The sequence below is a fragment of the Pristiophorus japonicus genome, unplaced genomic scaffold (genome assembly GCF_044704955.1).
Source record: "Pristiophorus japonicus isolate sPriJap1 unplaced genomic scaffold, sPriJap1.hap1 HAP1_SCAFFOLD_81, whole genome shotgun sequence".
NCBI classification, from domain to species: Eukaryota; Metazoa; Chordata; class Chondrichthyes; family Pristiophoridae; genus Pristiophorus; species Pristiophorus japonicus.
The window spans coordinates 167271-182418 of NW_027254729.1; the positions used below are offsets into that span (position 1 = coordinate 167271).

Genomic DNA, 15148 nt, shown 5'->3' on the forward strand with positions numbered 1-15148 from the left:
AATGGGGTACTGAAGTTGCATGATCAGCCATGATCATATGGAATAGGGTCGCAGGCTGGATGGGCCGAATGGCCTACTCCTACACTTACTTTCTATGTTTCTTTGTTTCTATTTGCATGGATAGAGGATTGGGTAACTAACAGAAAACAGAGAGTCGGGATAAATGGGTAATTTGCAAACGGTAATGAGTGGGGTGTCACAGTGATTCGTTCTGGGGCCTCAACTATTTCCAATTTAGAGTAATGACTTGCATGAGGTGGTCGAGCGTAACGTAGTCAAGTTTGCTGATGACACAAAGATGGATGGGAAAGCAAATTGTGAGGAGGACACACAAAAACTGCAAGGGAATATAGACAGGCGAAGTGAGAGGGAAATGTTTGGCAGATGGAGTATAATGTGGGGAAAAATCAGGTTATCCACTTTAGCAGAAAAAATAAAAAACAAATTATTATTTAAAAGGAGAGAGATTACAAAATGCTGCAGTACTGAGGGAGCATGAAACAGAGAAAGTTAGTGTGCAGATTCAGCAATTAATCAGGAAGGCAAATGGAATGTTGGCCTTTATTGCAAGGAGTACGGAGTATAACAGCAGTGAAATCCTGCTACAACTGTACAGGGTATTGCTGAGGGCAGACTTAGACTACTGCGTACAGTCTTTATTTAACGAGGGTTATACTTGCAATGGAGGCAGGTCAATGAAGGCTCACTGTGGTGATTCCTGAGATGAAGAGGTTTAACTATAGGAAGACAAGAAAATAAGAATTTAATAAATAGGAACAGGAGTAGGCCATACGGCACCTCGAGCCTGCTCCGCCATTTAATAAGATCATGGCTGATCTGATCATGGACTCAGCTCCACTTCCCCACCCGCTCCCCATAACCATTTATCCCCTTATCATTTAAGAAACTGTCTTTTCCTGTCTTAAATTTATTCAATGTCCCAGCTTCCACAGCTCTCTGAGACAGCGAATTTCACAGATTTACAACCTTCTGAGAGAAGAAATTTCTCCTCATCTCTGTTTTAAATGGACGCCCCTTTATTCTAAGATAATTCCCCCTAGTTCTAGTCTCCCCCATCAGTGGAAACATCCTCTCTGCATCCACCTTGATATGCCCCTCATAATCTTGTATTTTTCGATTAGATCACCTCTCATTCTTCTGAACTTCAATGAGTAGAGGCCCAACCTACTCAACCTTTCCTCATAAGTGAACCCCTTCATCCCCTGAATCACCCTGGTGAACCTTCTCTGAACTCCAAATCAAGTATATCCTTTCATAAGTATGGAAACCAAAACTGCACGCAGTATTCTGGGTGTGGCCTCACCAAAACCTTGTAAAGCTGTAGCAAAACATCCCTGCTTTTATACTCCAGTCCCGTTGTAATAAAGGCCAAGATACCATTGTCCACCTGATCATTTGCTGTACGTGCATAAGATCCTTTTGGTTTCACGCACAAGTATCCCCAGGTCCCGTTGTAATCCAGCGCTTTGCAATCTTTCTCCATTTAAATAATAACTTGTTCTTTGATTTTTTTTCTGCAAAAGTGCCTGACCTCATACTTTCCAACATTATACTCCATCTGCCAAATTTTTGCCCGCTCACCTAACCTGTCTATGTCCTTTTGCAGATTGTTTGTGTCCTCCTCACACATTGTTTTTCCTCCCATCTTTGTCGCAATCCATTCTTCAAAGTCGTTAACATAGATTATAAATAGTTGGGTTGATGAAGAAAGGTTGAGCAGGTTGGGACTATATTCATTGCAGTTTAGAAGAATGAGAGGTGATCTTATTGAAACATAAGACACTGAGGGGGATCGACAGGGTAGATGCAGAGGGGATGGTTCCACACGTGGGAGAATCAATAACTAGGAGCATAGTTCACCAATAAGAGGTCGCCCATTTAGATCATGGATGAGGAAACGTTTCTTCTCTCAGAGCACAGTAAACCTGTGGAATTATCTGGCCAGTGCTGTGGAGGATGGGTCATTGTATATAATTAACGTGGAGATAGACAGATTTTTGACGGATAAGGGAATAAAGGGTTGTGGGGAGCAGGCAGGGAAGTGAAGCTCAGTCTATGATCAGATCAACCATGATCTTATTGAATGGCGGAGCAAACACGACGGGCCGAATGGACTACTCCTGCTCGTATTTGTTACATTCTTATGTAATATTTTAAAGTCTGTGCAACAGCAGAGAAAGTTGGGGGAGTTCTTACAAATATTTTCACATTGTAGCAGGCTGCGGCAGGCGGCTATGACGGGAGAGCAGAATGTATTTCTCCACTTCCTGTGGAGTAGTATCGACGGTTTGAATGGTCTACTTATCTTCCTATGTTCCTATTAGTGCGAGTGAGCATGTGGTCTCACCCTGCAGCCAGGACAGATACAATCGCTCATTCTTTAGGCTGACCACCAGAATGGATCGGATAGTTTGTGAACTGATGTTCCTCTCATCCACCAGGCTACTTCCAATCGGAATGGCCTCCTCCTTTTCGTATGTAAGAATACCGATGAGCCGAAAGGTCTCCCCGTGTTCCTAGGTAACAGTAGCGAGGGATTGAATGATCACCTAATGTTTCAATATTGCTATTTGAATCTCGTTGATCAATATGTCCCGGTTGCGCAGAGAATTGCCCCATACATTAATGATTTAGACGAGGGGATAAAATGCAGTATCTCCAAATTTGCGGATGACACTAAGTTGGGTGGCAGTGTGAGCTGCGAGGAGGATGCTATTAGGCTGCAGAGTGACTTGGATAGGTTAGGTGAGTGGGCAAATGCATGGCAGATGAAGTATAATGTGGATAAATGTGAGGTTATCCACTTTGGTGGTAAAAACAGAGAGACAGACTATTATCTGAATGGTGACAGATTAGGAAAAGGGAAGGTGCAACGAGACCTGGGTGTCATGGTACATCAGTCATTGAAGGTTAGCATGCAGGTGCAGCAGGTGGTTAAGAAAGCAAATGGCATGTTGGCCTTCATAGCGAGGGGATTTGAATACAGGGGCAGGGAGGTGTTGCTACAGTTGTACAGGGCCTTGGTGAGGCCACACCTGGAGTATTGTGTACAGTTTAGGTCTCCTAACTTGAGTAAGGACATTCTTGCTATTGAGGGAGTGCAGCGAAGATTCACCAGACTGATTCCCGGGATGGCGGGACTGACCTATCAAGAAAGACTGGATCAACTGGGCTTGTATTCACTGGAGTACAGAAGAATGAGAGGGGACCTCATAGAAACGTTTAAAATTCTGACGGGTTTAGACAGGTTAGATGCAGGAAGAATGTTCACAATGTTGGGGAAGTCCTGAACCAGAGGTCACAGTCTAAGGATAAGGGGTAAGCCATTTAGGACCGAGATGAGGAGAAACTTCTTCACCCAGAGAGTGGTGAAACTGTGGAATTCTCTACCACAGAAAGTAGTTCAGGCCAATTCACTAAATATATTCAAAAGGGAGTTAGATGAAGTCCTTACTACTCGGGGGATCAAGGGTTATGGCGAGGAAGCAGGAAGGGGGTACTGAAGTTTCATGTTCAGCCATGAACTCATTGAATGGCGGTGTAGGCTAGAAGGACTGAATGGCCTGCTCCTGCACCTATTTTCTATGTTTCTATGTTTCTATACTAACAGTGTGCATGGTATTATAGGCTGAATTATGGCAATCATGTAACTAGTTATAACAATTTGACAAAAGCTGTGAAAGATCTCAAAGCGGAACTGTCGTGAAACCGCATGTGTGCATGCAGAGACTGCTTTGCTTTGTAAAAAAAATCATCTTGAAGGAACTGAAACTGAGACCTGCCAAGATTAAACAATAACTTCAGTGGGTACTCTTGGTGATATTGTGCACTGTCAATTAAAAGTTGAAATAAAAACGAAAGTAATATAGACATATCGAGTGGCGTTCTCCAAGGCTTAATACTAGGACCACTGCGGTTTCTTATATAAATTAATTATTTGGTACAGTCTACAATTTCGGAATTTGCAGATGATACGAAGCTTAGAAGTGTAGTTAACAGTGAGTTATACAGTGATAGAATTAAATAGACATTGACAAGCTGGTGGAATAGACGTACACATCTCAAATATAAGTCAAAGTAGAGAAGAGTGAGGTGATACATTTGGTACTCATAATGAAGAGAGGCCATACACACTAAACTGTACAATTTTAAATGGGTGCAAGAGCAGAGAGACCTGGGGGTGATGTCACAAATGTTTGCAGTTTTAACAAGCTCCGGCAGGTGGGCGTGACAGGAGAGCAGGAAGACATTCTCCAGCTCTTATGCAACAATATCGGGTGACAGGGCAGCCTATTTGTTTGCTTATGTAAGCGGTGAAAAATGACCTCCTTTTTGCTACATAACAGTATCGAGGATTTGAATGTCATCCTACTGTACCTTTGTAACAGTATCTTGTGTCGGAACGGCCTCCGACTTTTCGTATATAACAGTATCTATGAGCCGAACGTTTCCTCCTGTCCCTATGTTCCTTTTAGTGTGAATGAGCATGTGGAGTACACCTGGAACCAGGAAAGGTAAGATCGCTAATTCCTTATTTGACAGGCCTTCGGTGGTTACCACCTCAAGGGCTCAGATAGTTACTGTAAATAGAAGTTACTCAGGGGCCCAATCATCATTTACCATAAACAGCAGTGCCCTCTTTATTTGGGAACTGATCTTTTCACCCACCGTGCTACCTCCAATCGGAATACATAATACTCTATTACTTTTCCAGGTTAACTTGAAAGCTTGCTTTGAATCTCACATGACCATTACATTACTCACCATAACCATATGGAAGATACACTTACACCCAACGTGCAGCACTGTGACAGGCCCTTTCTCCTTACCGGCGCATGCCAGTGTTTAAGCTTCACAAGAGAATACTCCCACACGTCTCAATCTAACTCTATCACCATAACCTTCTAAACAGAAAAGGCACGATGTGAATTAACTCAATACTTAAATTGAAAAATGCAATCTTGGCCCATTAAAAATTGCGGGCTTGTATCTGCTCAAACACAGGACTCCCTGGTTAGGTCGATTTACACTTCCCAAACATATTTAATCAATCTGATCATTAGAATCTCGATGATCAATATGTCCCGGTTGCGGAGAGAATTGCCCCATCAGATGGAAATACTAACGATGTGCATGAGATTAAAAGCTGAATTTTGGCAACAATGTAACTATTCATGACAATTTGTCAAAGCTGTGAAAGATCTCAAAGCCGAAGTGTTGTGAAACCTCTTGTGTGCGTACAGAGACTGCTTTGCATTGCAAATAAATCATGTTGTCTAAAAACATTAAATGGAATTGCAACTACAGTGTGACAAGATGAAGCAATTACTTCAGTGGGGACTCTTGGTGATATTGTACAGTAAAATTTAAAAGTTGAGATAAAAACAAAAGAAATATAGAGATATTGAGAGGCGTTCCCCAAGGTTTACTACTCGGAGCACTGCGGTTTCTGAGATACATTAATGACTTGATCTTGGGGCTACAGGTCACAATTTCGGAATTTGCGAATGTTACGAAATTTAGAAGTGTAGTAAACAGTGAGGTACATAGTGATAGACTTAAAAATACATAGACAGGCTGGTGGAATAGACGGACACATCTCAAATATAATTCAATGCAGAGAATTGTGAGCTGATACATTTGGTACGAAGGCTAAGGAGAGACCATACACACTAAACTGTGCAATCTTAAATAGGTGCAAAAGCAGAGAGAATTGTGGGTGTAATTTCCCAATATGTTTGAAGTTGTAGCAGGCTCTGGCGGGCGGGCGTGAAGGGACAGCAAAAAATAATTCTGTAATTCATATGTAACAGTATCGCGGGACAGAGCAAACTATTTTTGTAGTTATGTAAGAGCCTTGAGAAGAAGAATTGCCTCCTCCTTTTCCTCTGTAACAGTATCGGATGTTGGAATGGCCTCCTCCTGTTCCTTTGTAACAGCATCGAGTGTCAAGATGGCCTCCTCCTTTTCGTAATTAACAGTATCGATGAGCAGAATGGCCTCCTCGTCTTTCGATGTAACAGTATCGAGGGTTTGATTGGTCTTCTGCTGTTTTAATATTGCTATTAGTGAGAGTGAGCATATGGTCTCCCCCTTAAAATGGGGCAGATAGGATCGCTCCTTCCTTATTTAAAAAGTCCTGGGTGGTGACCGCCTGAAGGGATCAGGTAGTTATTGGAAATAAAAGCTACTCAGGGGACCAATTACCATTTACCATATAGAGCAGTGCCCTCTTCATTTGGGAACTGACCTTCATCACATCCGCCAGGCGACCTCCAATCGGAATGCCATAATTCTCTACTCCTTTTCCAAATTCGAATCTTAACTTGGAATCTCACATGACCATAAATGGTTCTCAATAACTGTATTGAAGATATACTTACACCCAACGTACAGCACAGTGAAAGACCAGTTCCTCCAACTGGAGCATGTCAGTGTTTAAGCTGCGCAGGAGCCTCCTCCCAGCCATCTACATCTAACCCTATCACCATAACCTTCTAAACACATAAAGCACAATGTGAATTAATTGAATGCTTGAATTGAAAAATGCAATCTTGGCCTTTGAAAAATGTTGGGCTTGTATCTGCTCAAAATCTGGACTCCCTGGTTAGGTCCAATTACACTTCCCGATCATTATAATCTCGTTGATCAATATGCCCCGGTTGCGGAGAGAATTGCCCCATCAGATGGAAATACTAACAATGTGCATGAGATTAAAAGCTGCATTTTGGCAATAATGTAACTAGTTATGACAATTTGACAAAAGCTGCCAAAGATCTCAAAACAGAACTGTGGTGAAACCTCAAGTGAACGTGCAGATTCTGCTTTGCTTTGTAAAAATATCATCTTGTTGAACACTTCAGATGGAACTGAAACTGAGACGTGTCAAGATTAAGCAATCCCTTCAGTGAGAGAGGTTTGATAATATTGCGTATTAAAAACTAAAAGCAGAAATAAAAGGAAACGTAAGATAGGATTATCATGTGGCATTCCCAAGGTTTATTGCCAGGACTCCTGCTGTTTCTGATATACATTAATGACTTGCTCTTGGGAACACGGGGGACATATTTTTGAAATTTGAAGATTATACAAAACTTAGAAGTGTAGTTCGCAGTGAGGAAGATAGTGATAGACGTTAAAACACATAGGCGGGCTGGTGGAATAGACGGGCACATTTCAAACATATATCAAAGCAGAGAAGTGTGGGGGAATAGATTTGGTACTAAGAATGAGGAGAGACTATAAACACTGAAATGTACACTTTTAAAGGGGGTGCAAGAGCAGAGAGACCTGCGGGAGTTCTTTCATAAATGTTTGGCATTTTAGCAGGCTCTGGCGGGCAGGTGTGACAGGAGAACATTAAACCATTCTCCAGTTCCTAATGTTCGACTTTGGCTGGACAAATTAGCAGAGAAGTTCATAAAGCAAATGGGATCCGGCGCTTTATTAGTAGCAGCATAGATTACAAAAGCTAAGATATTTTGCTGAACCTATATAAGACATTAGTTCTGCCCCGGCTGGATTGTGTCCAATTCTGGGGAGCACATTTTTGGAAGAACATGACTATTATAGAAGGTACAGAAGGCTAAAATAGTTACAAGGATGGGGCATTATAGTTATTGGGATAGACGAGAGAAGCTGGACTTTTTATCCTTAAAGCAGAGAGGGCTAAGAGGAGATTTGATAGTGGTGTTAAAAATCATGACGTATTTAGATAGAGTAAATAAAGCGAAACTGTTTCAAAGCTCTAAATGGTCGATAGCCAGATTTAAGGAGGTTGTCAAAAGAACCAGAGGCCGCAGGAGGAAAATTTATTTTTCGCAAAGAGTGGTTAGGATTTGGAATATACTGTCTGATAGAGCGGCGGAGGCAGATTCAATCGTGGCATTCAAAAGGGAATGGTGTAAATAATTGAAGAAAAAATGAAGGGATTATGGTGAAAGATTGGGGGAGTGGGATTAACTGGATTGCTCTTCGAAAGATCATGCGCAGACTCCAGTGCCCAGCGTCTTTCATGACCTGAGGACGTCCCAAAGCGCTTTACAGAAAAGTATGCATTTTTTAATTGCTGTCACTGTTGCAATGTAAGAAATGCGGCAGCCAAATTTGAACTCAGCAACCTCCAACTACAGGATTGCGACAATGATTGGATAATCTGCTTTAGATTAATTGTAGAAAACTATCAATATTGGACCGGGAACCGGAGACACTTCGCCTGCTCTTTTTCGAAAATATTGCCACATGAGATTTTACGTTCACATGAGAGAGCAGACGAGGCCCTCGTTTTAACATCTGATCTGAAAGACAGCACCAGCGACAGCGCAGCACTCCCTCAATAATGCACTGGGAGTGTTGGTCTAAACTTTGTGCACAGGTCCCTGGAGAGGCGCTTGAACCCAAAGCCTTTCGACCCAGAGATAATGTCCCTATGGTTGACATCGTTCACGTCATTCTGGCCTTTGAGTCAGAAGGTGGGGGGGTCAAATCCCACTGCACAGAGTTGAGCACATATTCTAGGTCTGCACTTCCATTGACAGTATTCAGGGGGCGCTCTTCTGTCAGCAATTCCGGCTTTTGGACGATTCGGGAGAACCAGGCCCAGACTTCACTCTCAGATGGACTTTAATGATACATGGCACTATTGCAAGTAGAGCACTAGAGTTCACCCTGGTGTTCTGGCCTGCATTTGTCCCTCAACTAACATAATTAAAAAAGACAGATTAACAGTTTATGATCAGATCGCTATGTGTGGGAACTTGTTCTGTTCAAATTGGCTGCCGTGTTTCCCATTTACAATATTGACTACACTCTTAAAAACAAGGCGCTGAATTGATTGTAAAGCACTTTGGAATAATCTAATATTGTGAATCATGTTTATAAATAGGGCTTCGTTCTTTATATGATTCACTCACCACTGGCGACCTCAATGATATAAACATATCCCATACCACTATTCTCATTAGGCGAAGATGTCCTTATCCAATGCAAGAGTTCAGTTCATTCGCATCCTGTTTTACCCCTTCTGTGTGGATTAAGATCAGAATGAAATGGTCATTTCTTAATAGTTCCCAAAGAGACTGTCAACTTTTATGGTGGATTGCAGCCTTAAATTGAAATACTGAAAAGGAGTATGAGATTATGGGCTAAATTTCTGGATAAATGTACACCGTTATGGCACAAAGATGAAGAGCACTGAGGAGGCCAATAGGAAGCATTTGATTACAGGATGGATAGATGTATGTTGAACACATTTTGAGGGATTTGGAGTAAATGCGTAAAAATGCAATTGAGATATCCATCAGCCATTATCTAACTCAATGGTGGTGCAGGCTTGAGATGTTGAACAGCTTCCTTCTGTTCCCGTGTAACAGACATGATCGGGTTAGTGACATCCTCCTGTTCATATGTAACAGGCATGAGCGGGTAATTAACCTCCTCTTTTTCCTATGTAAACATTGCGAGGGACTGAATGGCATCCTGATGTTCCAAAGTAAATGTTTCGAAAAATCTAAATGGCCTCCTCCTGTTCATAAGTAACAGGTGTAAAGGGGTCAATGACCTCCTCCTGTTCCGATGAAACTGGCTCGAGGAGCTGAACGGCCTCCTCCTGTTGCTATGTTGCAGGCTCCGGCAGGCGGGTGTGGGGGCAAAAAGTAATTCTCCATTTCCTATATAACAGTAGCGAGGGCCTGAACAGCATATGTCTGTTCCTATTTAACAGGCTTCAGGTGCAGAATCGCCTGCTCCTTTTCCTATGAAATAGGATTGAGGGGCAGAATTGCATCCTCCTCAGGCTATATTACAGTATCGAGGGTCTGAATATGCTCTTCCTGTCCTATGTTCCTAAAATCCGGTGCCCACTTGCAGCAAGGAGAGATAGAGTCGCTCCTTCCTTATTTTACAGTCCCGGGTGGTGTCCACCTCAAAGGGTCAGGTAGTTATTGGCAATAGAAACTACCCAGTTGCCCATTCGCTATTTACCATGAAGAACTTTACCCTTCTGCAATTGTGAACTGATCTTATATTTATCAGCTGGGGTACCTCCAATAGGAATGCCACAATTTTGTACTTTTTGCCAAATTTGATAGTTAACTTGGAAAATCAGATGATATTAAATTCCTATCAACAATATGGAAGAGACACAGAGAACAATTGAAGATTGAGCACAGTAACTGACCATTTCCCATAACTGATGTGCGCGGTGTTCAAGCTCCACTTCAGTCCACTCCCACTCACTTGATCTAACCCTTCCATTCCCTTCTTAACAGGCAAAGCTGGGTGCGAATTAACTCATCAGTAGAATTAGGAAATGCCACATGGTCCCTGTGAGGACGGTGGCTTTGGATTCGCTCAACCAAAGGATTCCCTAATGAGGCACCACCCGTTGGTCAATGCACATTTTAACCGCATTCCATCGATTTGGTCATTAGAAACTCTTTGATTTCTGCTCACCCGTCAACCCTGTGCTCGCTGACTTACATTAGCTTCTGGTTCAGCAACGCCTCTATTTCAAAATTCTTATCCTTATTTTCAAATCCCTCCATGGCCTCGTCCCTCCCTATCTCTGTCATCTCCTCCAGCCCAACAATCCCCACAAGATGTCTGCGCTCCTCAAATTCTGCCCTCTAGAGCATCCCTGATTATAACCGCTCAATCATTGTTGCCTAGCCCCAAACTCGAGAACTCCCTGCTTAAATATTTCCACCTCTCTATCGCTCTTTGTTCCTTGAAGACTCTCCTTTAAACATATCCCCTTTGAAAGCTTTTGGTCACCTGAACTAATTTCTACTTATGCGTCTCGGTGTCAAATGTTTTTTCACATAATACACCCGTGAAGCGCTTTGAGACCTGTCACTACATTAAAGATGCTACATACATTGTTGTTGGTGTTTCACCTCATGGTTGTGGAGAGAATTGCCCATCAGTTGGAAATACTGATGATATGTATGAGATCAAAGGCTGCAGTTAGGGTCAAACACCAATAGTTATGAAACATTGACGAAATCTATGAAAGATGTCAATGGTGAACTTTTGCTGAACTTGATGTATACTTGCAGATTTTGTGTTTCTCTGTAGAATATTGGTGAACTGTTGAGTTGGAATTTGAAATGGAGACGTGCCAAGTTTGCGCTATCACTGCAGTGGGAGACTATTGGCGATATTCTGTACGAACAATTACATGTCGAAATCATAAGAAAGGCGTGGATTTATATCGCAATTTAAATTACTCAAAGTCCCACAGCACTTCACAGCCAATTAACTATTTGTGAAATGTAGTCAATGTTGTTATGGAGGAAACGCACCAGAAAAATTGTACACAGCAAGCTCCCATTACAGCAATGTGCAAATTAGCAGATAATCTGTTTATTTATCAAAGATGTTGGTTAAGGGTTAAATATTGACTGGACATCGGAAGAAATCCCGTGTTCTTTTTGGAAAAGAGGGTTTCTACGGAGAGAGCAAACAGGGCCCTCTGATTAATGTTTTATATGCAAGAGTTTTGACAGTGCAGCAGAACCTCCATATGTAATTGGGAGTGTTGGCCTAGAAGTTGGGCTTAAACGCAGTGCCTTCTTCCACACAGGCAACAGTGGTACCCACTCAGACAGAGCTGACACATCAGCTATGATATAATATGCATTGGTTGTATGTCTTATCATTAAATTCAATCAAATTATGAAAAAGGGCAATTACTGAGTCCATCTGCCACCATTAATATGTCCCGTGGAAGACTTAGCAATCGACATTAGTTTGTTAGCTGGCTGTGCAAAGTAGGAACTGAAAGCTGTTTAGTCATAGAGTAAAAGCTGATAATCTCAGTGCGGGATGAGAAGCTACAACAGCAGACATTTAAAGATCACATAGATGAACTTCAACAATTGTACATCCCAGTCTGGCGTAACAATAAAAAGGGGAGGGTGGCTCAATCGTGGCTAACAAGGGAAATTAGGGATAGTTTTAAATGCAAGAGAGAGGCATATAAATTGGCCTGAAAAAGAAGCAAACCTGACGATTGGGAGAAATTTCGAATTCAGCAGGAGGAGGACAAAGGCTTTAATTGGGAGGGGGAAAATAGAGTATGAGAGTAAGCTTGCAGGGAACATAAAAACTGACTGCAAAAGCTTCTATATATATGTGAAAAGAAAGAGATTAGTGAAGACAAAAGTAGCTGCCTTGCATTCAGAATCACATGAATTTATAATGAGGAAAAAAATGGCAGACCAAATTAAAGAAATAGTTTTCTTCCGTCTTCACGAAGGAAGACACAAAATAACCTTCCTTAAATACTGGGAACCGAGGGTCCAGTGAGAAGGAGGAACTGAAGGAAATCCTTATTAGTCCTTATTGCGGCACATTACTCTAGCTTACCATCTGTCAATGCATTGCCAGTGTGGAAATATTCAGCATTTTAAACTTAGCAACGTGTGCAAGACTGCAATCAGTGAATGCCTGGGCCATGGCCACTGATAACTTATCCAGAGCATTCATTTGGCCTGGGCCCCTCCTATATTGCACATTGGCTCACTGTGTGTCTATGTTTAGCGTTCAGAGGCAATTTACAAGCTCTGAATTTCCCAGCAGTGAATTCATGGAGTGATTGATCTAACCGACATTCAATTCAGTATTGTTAAATCTCTCCTTTATTCGCGACACTTATCTCTCTTCAGCATAGCACTGCTATGGACTGAACATGTTAGAATGTCACCTTTCCTCGGGGTCAGTGCGGCGAAGTGGGACTTCGGCCGGTCTCCCTATCACAGCCCATCAGTGTCGAGAAAAGAACGGGGTATTTTACTGACATTTTATGTTCTCAAACAGTTATAAACTCTCCAGTATATTTCACTGTGTCTTCAAGACGGTGAGATCGAGCCTGTTGTGCAAGCTTTGTTTATTTAAGAACACTTCAGCAGAACATTAAATCAACATGTGGAACTAGAATTGCTGATTGACACTGTAAGTTTGCCAACATTTAACTGCAGTGTGAGAACAATCACCAATATAATTAGGCTTCCATTACGTTCTTGCACGACATCACCCTAAGAAACCTAGTTGATCACAGCACAGATATCAGTTAATTCATTGCCAGTGCGAAAAAATACACATTTTGAACTTAGCAACGTGTACAGGACCACTGCCTGCGTCGTGGGCAGTGATAACGGAACATGAGCATTAAGATTTTCGTTATCATTACACTTTACATTAACACAACCTGAGCTCTGAGATGTGTTTGGGACCCATTGCCCCGAAATGAGGACTGAGTGGGCGGCGCAATTCATTCCAGGGTCAGGTTTTCTTTCAAAAAGGTGTGAGAAAACTTTGCTTCGATCACTGTCACGCCGAAATAGTTGAGTTGGGAAGGCGTTTGACTGAAGATCTAGATGGTTCCTGGTTCAATCCCGTGTTTCAGCAATTTCTGTTTTTTTCGCGTTCCCTTCATTCTAAGGGTAATGGCTGATTTTATATCGGGACAGTGGGCTGTTCAGCGGTTGCGTGATAATAATTTTCACGTGAATTGTTTTTAGATTTAGCGCTCTTTTTCTGTTACGTTCTATTTACACTCTGCGCAGTGTTGTAGATGAACAGTGAACAATGTTTAAGCGATGTGATGTGTTCAATGTTTATGCAGGAAATCTGTCTCCCAGTGTGAGTTGGAAACACAATCCCCGCAGACTGAGCTTTCACGCAAGGTTAACACAATTTGTGGCCGGTTAGCTCAGTTGGTTAGAGCGTGGTGCTAATAACGCCAAGGTCGCGGGTTCGATCCCCGTACGGGCCATTCCAGTGTTTTTCATAATTTTATTCGGTTTTTGGTCACGTTGAAAATCTTTATAATGAAACAAATCCACACAGAATCCCAAGGGTTCGGAATTATTTGGAATAACAGTCATTTGCCGACGGGGTTGAGAGGCACATCTTTCTGTTTATTTGTGTTTCTTGGTTTGCTGATAAACGATGAACCGGAGGGCTGTTCCTGTAAATGCTCCAAAGTAGAAACAGACAGACAGAACGGTTCGGTCGCCTGGAGATGGGCAAAAGACTGCAGTTCAGGACAAAAACACCAAATGAAATGTTCACCCGGCACCGAGTGTGAAAAATCCCGAGAAAAGGACAGAATGAAATAGATTTCAGTGGATGCCGACCCGCACGTGATGCTGTGGATGCGCGGACATATCTGTAGTGCTCTCCACAAAAAATGCCATTTGCTCCGAACAGTTTTTCCTGGCGCGAATATGGTGAGAATTTGGAAGGAGCAAGCAGGACAGACTGTGTTGGTCTGCTTGTTGGCAAGCAAATGTGCAGCAGCTTCCCTGGTGGTCTAGTGGTTAGGATTCGGTGCTTTCACCGCTGCGGCCCGGGTTCGATTCCCGGTCAGGGTACAATGTATTTTCGGCCGTTTGAACTGCAAGGCTGTTCCTGAACAAATTTACAGCTTATTGCACTCTTGCTGCCCCAACCATCAGCAGCGCATCATTCGTTGCAGTGATACAGCATACACTTCTGTGCCTTCCGTTTTAAAGTCAGCAGGAAATGAGGAGATCTCGCTCAACAAGTGCTGATTGACACCGTAAATGTTGCCAATCATGGCTAACTTTAGCCTTCCGTGTACATTTTTGCGGCACATCACTCTAGCTTACCATCTGTCAATGCATTGCCAGTGTGGAAATATTCAGCATTTTAAACTTAGCTCCGTGTGCAAGACTGGAATCAGTGAATGCCTGGGACATGGCCAATGATAACTTATCCCGAGCATTCATTTGGCCTGGGCCCCTCCTATATTGCACATTGGCTATGTTTAGCGTTCACAGGCAATTTACAAGCCCTGAATTTCCCAGCAGTGAATTCATGGAGTGATTGATCTAACCGACATTCAACATCAGTATTGTTAAATCTCTCCTTTATTCGCGACACTTATCTCTCTTCAGCATAGCACTGCTATGGACTGAACCTGTTAGAATTTCACCTTGCCTCGGGGTCAGTGCGGCTAAGTGGGACTTCGGCCGGTCTCCCTTTCACAGCCCATCAGTGTCGAGAAAAGAACGGGGTATGTTACTGACATTTTTTGTTCTCAAACAGTTATAAACTCTCCAGTATATTTCACTGTGTCTTCAAGACGGTGAGATCGAGC

At 42.4% G+C, this 15148-nt stretch overlaps 2 non-coding genes across 2 annotated transcripts; both read left to right on the forward strand.

Moving 5' to 3' along the window:
- Positions 1-13724: 13724 nt before the first annotated feature.
- On the forward strand, positions 13725-13798 carry trnai-aau (transfer RNA isoleucine (anticodon AAU)). Its single transcript has one exon. It is a non-coding gene; the product is annotated as a tRNA-Ile (tRNA).
- A 529-nt stretch (positions 13799-14327) lies between these two features.
- trnae-uuc (transfer RNA glutamic acid (anticodon UUC)) lies at positions 14328-14399 on the forward strand. Its single transcript has one exon. It is a non-coding gene; the product is annotated as a tRNA-Glu (tRNA).
- The last annotated feature ends 749 nt before the right edge of the window (positions 14400-15148 follow it).